This window comes from Xiphophorus maculatus, chromosome 2, assembly GCF_002775205.1.
Source record: "Xiphophorus maculatus strain JP 163 A chromosome 2, X_maculatus-5.0-male, whole genome shotgun sequence".
NCBI classification, from domain to species: Eukaryota; Metazoa; Chordata; class Actinopteri; order Cyprinodontiformes; family Poeciliidae; genus Xiphophorus; species Xiphophorus maculatus.
Genome location: NC_036444.1, coordinates 6851374 through 6859899, shown reverse-complemented (window position 1 = coordinate 6859899; position 8526 = coordinate 6851374).

Genomic DNA, 8526 nt, shown 5'->3' with positions numbered 1-8526 from the left:
TAAACGTGAATAATTTTTAAAAGAGTGAAGGCACCAGGTCAAACAAACCCTAATAAATAAATAAAGGTTTATTCAGAGACCTCCCTTATCCTGCCATCTGTTGATGGAAACGGGTACTGCTACACCACTCTGCCAAGTCTTCAAACGAGATACAGCAACAAACAATGAGTACGTGGAGAACGCATGAATGGAAAACATTTATGATGAGTTTTTCCCAGAGGATGAAATAAAATTCTCAACAAAATAAGAAAAATAATGGGCATGACTCCATTAGATTTTTTTCTGCTGATCCTGGCTTGTCCCCTTCAAAGTTTGTAGTTTGGCACAAATATGCTACTGATTATAGGGTTAAAAAGCCTAAAGATAAGTCTATAATATATAATGAAAGTAATAAAAATAAAACACAAAAGAGAGTCTAAAAACGAAATTAGACAAAAAGGAAAACAAGTTCAGTCTTTCAAACTGTTTGGTCAAGTAAATTATTAAAATGCAAATCCTGCAATAACATATTTAAAGTGTTTGAAATAGCTGCTTATTGTGGCCTCACAAACAAGGACCAAGCAAATATTTTTTGTCACAGATTAGAATTGAAAATGATTAAATCAAGTGACAGTTTTAAACATTTTTCAATATGCTGTGTGTCATCAGAGACATTTTATGCATAAAAACAAACGTAATGAACGATTGTAAAGAATTATGCACTACTTCTGGGAAAGGATAGAAGGAATGTCTTTTTTTTTTTCTTTTACATTTCTGATAAATACAAATGTCAAAAGTATGTGTAATTATTTTCAAAACTACAAATTAATGCTTAGAATAAACACATTTCACCACATTTACAGCTCTAAAGTGAGTTTATTATCCAATGAATCTGAAATATGTAATGTTTTCCACCATTTCCAGTACTATAGTTGTCTATAATAATGTGCTGTTGGAGTGAGGGAAGTTTAATGATTATTTGTTCTGTTTTGTTGACATTAAAGTAAAATATATATGCATTACATTATAAACTGGTGGGCTTTGGTCTGATATACTAAATTGGTAATTTGTGAACGTTGTCAGTGGAGAATTTAAAGAATAGTTGGTTGGTGAATTACATTCATTAGTGTTTAATGCGTACAGAAAGGGGCTCAGTACACACCTATGTTGTACTCCAACTCTAATGGTGAGTGCATTAAAATAACATTAGAAAAGACTTTAAGTTTGTCACTGAGCATTTTGGGTAAATGCCAGTGTTTACTAGAGTCAATCATTTTTGTGCAGCTTAAAGAGAGCTCCTTAAATCATGTTATAGTTTTTTTGTTGTTATCTTTTTGCCTCAGTGACTACAATATCCAGAATATTTTTTTAATTTATTCTACATCTAATCAAAGGGTACATAAAAATAATGAGTCACTGTTGGGCTGCAAAAACGTTTCCTTTACAATAAATAAATAAATACAATCCTTTGTAATAATACTGAACAAAAAATATTAAGAGTAAATTTTTTAAGTAAGTTATCTGGGTGCATTGCTTGCGTTTGAACTCATTTATTTTTTGTAAAATGCAAAAGTAAATAAAAAAAAATGTTGAGCTTAGAATAAACTAGGAGGAAAAGTTTGCACATGTCAAACATAAGGTGTGCTGTGCATTTTATTCTGCTTTTGGTCTTTTACATAGCAACATTACAATTTTTTTTGAGTAGTATTAATTTTTGTTATCATTCTGGACAGTCATTTTAAAAAAGTGTCTGTGGTTTATTGAACATCCAAAAGGTTCTTTGTTAATGTGCTCATCTCTTTACAACACACCTGCATATATTACATCTGTCCACGTTTCACATCAAGCGGAGAATGTAAACGGTGCTGCCTCATCTAAACAAGAACAAAATGTTGTTTTTCCTTGTTAGTCGTTGTTTTCTCGCTTCATCTTTGACCTCCAGTCGGTGGCTATTCTGGACTGATTTGTTTTACTGTCAATCTTCTGTCACTTCTGATTTATTGTGGAAGGGCTTATGAACACCGTTTTTGCCCTTGCTCATTCCTTCAAATGTCAAGATTCACACAACACTTCTTCCAACCAGACAGCCACTTTTTTTATTACACAGAATGTATTTCTGAATTTGTTAACAGCTAGAAAAATGAACGTCCTTTCATTTTGCCGATTCTTTTTTATTTCCCTTAAGAAATTTTCTTAATGAGCATTTAAGTATTTAATTTGAAATATAATAATAGGGTTTAGAGAACTATGGTTTAATAAAAACATGTCTTACAATATCACTCCTATCTGGATATATTGTACAAAATGCATCAAACATTCACCAAATAGTGCTTTTGAAACCGCATTTTAACCCCCAAATTAATAGGTAAATAGATAAATAATATGCAAGTAAGACATATGAAAAAAAAAGAACATTGTATGGGAAAATACTTTAAAAAGGTCAAAACAATGCAAACGACTGCAAATGACAGTGGAAACATACAGTATACAATGATAAATTCTGTCATTCTGAAGAAACAAAACTGTTAACTATTTGTTTAATATTGTAAATTCAATGCAAAAATAGATTTTTTATATGCAAATATACATTTTAACACCAGAAAAAACAACTTTAGTGGTAAGTTTCATGGCTGTGTCCTTTATTTAGATAGATTTTCTTGTGCTTTTAATAAATCTTGTTTTACATTTCAGAAGCAATTACCTCTAAATTCCTTTTAAACATAACTTATACACTGTAAAAAAAAATTGTGTCTGATTTAAGGTAAAATGCTGGCAGGTGTGGTTACCATATAAATCCACATTCATATGGCAAAATTCCGTGTTGCCATAATTTTACCGTATAGATACGGTAATAATATAATAATAATAAATACAGCCATAATTTTACTGTATAAATACATTAAAATATGTATTTATATGGTAAGATTCTGTGTTGCCATAGTTTTATCGTATAAATACGATAAAATTTGTACGGATTTATATGGTGACCACAGCTGCCAGTGTTTTCACTGTAGTCCTATTATACATTCAGTTTCTGGAGCTTGTCCCTATTTTGTGATTCATAGTGACTAAAAAAAAAAGCAAAACCTTTGACTTTCATATGTGAACCACACAAAACAAGATATAAAAGTCAAAGACCAAACTATGATATCTGATCTGCATTAAGCAGAAATAGCAGAACAACACTGGACGTGTCTGGGACAGTCAAGGAGACCCAACAAGTCATCCAGGATCCAGTGTCCGACCTGAAGTTGTACGTTATTTTTTTCTTTGTAGTTGGTGTATGTGGGACGGCTGGGTCACTGCAGCGAAGAAGTCGGTGAGTCTGGCTCTCACGTGCGGCCGTAGCCAGTCCAATCCTCTTACAGCCTCCCCCTCTTCCCCCAGCAGTCAGGCCAGACTATGAGATCGGCTTGCTGAGTCCAGGTCTTATCCTGAAGATGCCGCAGATCCTCGGCACAGAGTCACGCCAGCATGCATCAGAAACCACAGCCAACCCATTTACCTCAGCACACACTTCACACGCTGTGCTGACTTTAAGATGCATCCACTTTCATTGAGTTTTGTTTTATTGTTTGAATATCTGTAAGCAAAAACACATCAACTGGTCAACACACTCATCTAATTGCATGTCACCTTCTTTTTCTTATTAACCCTTCTAGGACTACCATTATAAAAGTCCGCATGAGCATCTTTTTACATTTTTGGATGCTGCAGAGTCATTATTAGGAGCACTCCAATGTTCTTTACATCTATAAAATCCTTATAAGTCCTCCTTTCCAAGTTTGTATGCCATTTATCAATAATAACTGATTAAAAATAGAAAATTTGCAAAACAATAACAAGAACTCCATCCGTTTATAATTTTTTTGACATATTTTTGTAAATATGAAGAGTTTCCTAACTTTATTTACCAAAGTTCCCAATACAAAAAAGTTGCACACAAGCCTTCTAAACCAAACACAATTTATTTGGAGTTTTTTCAAAGCTTCGTTTCAAAGTTACAGCCAATTTTCTAAAAACAATAAAACGAGGGAAAATAAAAAAAATGCTTTTATCAGTGCAATCAGAAAAAAGAAGTGCAGAAGATACATTGCACATTGTACATCAACAATAAAATACAAACATTTAAATGAAAGTGTGTCAGTCTTTGTGTATTCACATGAGAAAATGTCTGTCCACATGACAGACATTTGCAAGAGCAGAGCCAAATAGCACGTGCAGGAAACGGAAATGACTTTCATGAAATCTCACCTGAAGTCATGTGACATTTCATGAAATCTCGTAGTATTTCATTCTGTCAACGTCAGAACAACACAGGAAGTGATTGGCCAGACCCGAGCTGATCTACAAATAGAGGGATGGATGCCACATCATGTTTGTGGACCCATCCTTTTTACTATAAATCTGTGAACTCGTCTGCGCGCGCACAGCAACTCGGGGGGGATGTTTAGGGTCGGAAAAGGAAGCGCAATTCTTACAGTTTAATATGCAAAAAAAAAAATTGCTCTACCTTACGTGGTTCGAATTCTACCGGCATTTGAAAAATATGTATGCATCTCAGATCGCCGGCGATCTGGTAGCCCGAATCGGGTTAAAATATCATGCTAAAAACATTTTAGTTATACACTAAGGCAATGGAGCTCTTTAAGTTCGTCAAGCTTTATTTATTCACACTTGTTTAACATGACAACTTAAACTGAATATATTCACTTGGATAAACTTGACTGGACTACTTGCAACAAATAAACTAATGGTTTTTTTTTAAGTTGGATTGCCTGTTTTGTTTTTTCAGTGTATTTCCAGCAAAATACTTAAATGCTCATTTAAAAAAAAATTAAGGGAAATAAAAAAGAACGGAAAATGAATCAAAAGTTAGTTTAACTATTATATTCCTAAGAGATTAAAAAATAAACATGATTTCTCAGGTTTTGTGGACTGGTTTTGTTGCCAGTATTTTTCTTTTCTTTTTTTTACTTTATCTTTTATTCAGTTACAAGGCTGATTTCCAAGTACACTTGAAGAGTACTGATAACTTGTCTAACAGTATAATATACAGTATATATATATATATATATATATATATATATATATATATATATATATATATATATATATATATATATATATATATATATATATATTAAACTTAATTACTTAGTACACTAATGTTTCACTGGAGTAATATATCAAAATACTTCAAAATATAAATTATAACATGTTTCCTGTTTTTATAAAGCTGATCACTTTTTCTTTCTTTTTCTATTTCTGCTTGTTGAACAGAAACTCAGACGACTGATAACTGCTTACAAAGCACATTTTAATAGCTGTTTGTATGATAAGATACTTTAACTTTGTGGACTGTATTCAGGAGGAAGAAACTGAAAATCAACACCTCCAAATCCAAGAGCATTGCCTTGAGCCAGAACGGGGTCATGACCTCTCCAGGTCGCAACAAGGTCTGAATGGAGAAGCTTAAGTATCTCCAAGTTTTGTTTACAAATGAGGGGAATATGGAGCGGGTGATCAATAAGTGTACTGGTGCTGGGTCTGCAGTGACGTGAACACTGCAGATATCAAGACCCTTCAGCTTCTAGACATTACAGTGGTTATTGTGCCATAAATAGCACTGCAGCCTGGGTTACAATGGAATTAGTTACTTACAAGCATGGAATGGTCCAGTCAAAGTCCAGATGTAAAATTAATTGAGAGTCTGTGGCAAGATGTGAAATTTAAAGGTGACCTGTTATGCTTTCTTGAATGGATTGGGAAAGGTTTATGGATTATACGAAACATATTCATTACATTTTTTACACAAAGTAATTCTTAGAGGTTGAGATTTTAGTCTGATCAGTTCTGAATATTTTTGAACTGTTTTAGGGCATTTTGTCACTTTGAATCCAAAAGAAGCTGCTGCTGACAATGCCCCCTCAACTTGCACGTGAAAAAGGCTGCCAACAAATGCACAGTTATACAACAGTACATCTTTGAAAAGCAAAAGTAGAGCCTCCTGCACGACCAACAAGAATGCAGCAAATGATTTCTGGATGGTAAGTTTTTCAGCAGCCATTGTAGAGCAATAATAGCGCTAAAACCAGATGACAGAACGTGCTGGAGTTACACTTGGGTTGCTAGGTAACAGGGCTGGGTCATGCTGGGTTGCTGGGTAACAGCGCAGTGCCGCTTGAATGTTACTCAACAATTGAGAGTTGCTCATTTTTCAGACATTTTTGACTTATTTTCAAAAAATGACACCGTTTTTTTTAAAAGCAATTGAACTGTTTTTAGAAGCAGTTGAGACCCAAATGGAAGTATAAAAAAAAAACATGCAAAATGTGAATTTTGCATAACAGAACCCATTTAATGTTAAAACTCCATGCAACCTGACAGAGGTTGAGCTATTTTTCATAACTAAATGTGCAGAGCTGATGGAGACTTACCCAAAGCTGTTTCTCTATATGCAACACATTTCAGAATTTTATTTGCATTAAAAACATGCTGTTGTTTCTGTCTGCAGCGTAACAAAGTGTGGGAAAGATCCAGAGTTATTAATACCACCTCAGCCCACTTATATTTGGTAATAATATATAATATGGGAGTCCCTTGCTTTGACGTCACTTATGCAACCTTCCCCAGACCAGGCTGTTGTTGCAGATATTTTTCCAATGCTTGTTTTTTTTTCATGCTCCCTTTTCTCTGCGTCCCATGGCAGAGCGGATGGGAAACTCTGATGTCATCAACCTTGGCGCAGCGGGACGGAGGAGCATGCAGACCCTCAGGGTGCCACGATTGGTGCCCATGTGTTATAGTGCCCTGTAGATGGTGAAATAGATGGTGTGGTGCTGCCCGCCTGTGCTGCACCTGCGTCCCAGCATGGTGATTGATCAGTTTGGTCATGTGGAATGTCACCATCTGCTCCCCAGTCCCACTCACCCCTTCTTGTGTGAATGCCAATCACTGGCAGGAAGATAGTTATTTAAGCCATGTCAAATCAGGCGCATGACAATCAGCAGAGTGCCAACAACATTTGGAGAGGCAACAGCATGTCATGCAGTAAAAATATAAAATTTTAACAGCAACAACACTGACTGAAAATGTGTGTGTTTTTTTTTTTAAAACGTCGCCATTTCTATACATTTTTCTTCATTTTTAGCACTTCTCTGTTTTGGTTTCTCCTCTGCATCCAACCTCCTCATGGCCAACAATGTATCAAGGGGCCATCGGGAGTGACATTCTTCATAGCAGAACGTCAGAACCAGTGGCATTTCAACCACAGGAAAATAAAGATATGCAAAAATGATCTCATTAACATTTGCATTACCTGTTTGGATAATCCCTTTTCTGACAAGACTGCAATTAACTAAGATTGATGCAAAGTTCAGGGTCAGGGGACTGTATAAATTGGCTCTTGGATCAGATACGTTTGTGTTATGAATGCTTAATGTGCCAGATAAGAAGACTGATCTCTGTCAGAGGAGAAGGTCACTCAGTAGCCACCAGTTGCCAGGGATTAGTTGTAAAACAGCTAATATATTTACTGACATCAGCATTTGGATATTTTGGCTTTATTATGACATCTTCCTTAATTGGGTAAAAAGAAAAGAAAAGTATGCAGTTGTAAAAGTCAACCAACGATTGCGCTGATAAAGAAGAAGAAGAAGAATTGAGTGAGTGACCTCCTAACCTAGATAGCGCTGGTTTGGATCGCCAGGATTAGACTTTGACTTTAAGGAAGCTGAGCGGACAGCAGCTCACCTGCAGACAGATTGAATCAGGAGGAAAATCACGTGTTTGTCACCGTTTGAAGTTTCTAAATATATCATTCTGGTCTTAAAAAAATTTAGGTCAGTCTTTATTTTTGGACGCCAAACACCAGCTCCTCAGCATCTTCACTCTACAAAACAAAATTCTGACTAAGGATGAAACGATTAATCGGATTAATCATGATTAATCATGATTAATTGATTATTGAAGTAATCATCAACTTATTCAGTAATTGATTAATTGCTAACATACTTTAAAAAAAATATTCCATTTGCTGAAAGAATACTTGTGTATCATTTTACACATTCACACATACAGTGGACTGGGACAGTCTGAGAGTAGCAAGGCTGCCATGTACCGGCACCACCAGATCCTGTCAACACCACCAGCAGGCAAGGCGGGTGAAGTAACCAAGGTCACAACGACAGAGGTAGACGGAGCAGAAATCGAACCATCAACCTACTGATTGCGATAGGACGAATTCCTACCACCGTCGCCACCGTCCTGCTGTTTTTATAGCGCAGTTGATTCACTGTAAAATATGTGAAGGTGGTTTAACTTGAAAATGAAAGTCCACCTGCTGCCTTGAAAATGCAATTTAAGTCAACAAGAAAACTGTTTTGGTTTTAACTCAGAAATTAAAGTTCATGAAGTTGATTTAACAACAAGAGACAAGTTGTCTAAACATTGTTTTTTAACTTCATTAATCTTGAATTGTGAGTTTTAACTAAAAAACTGCCCTCACCTAATGAAAGAGCCACATTTCTCTATTATTTTACTCAC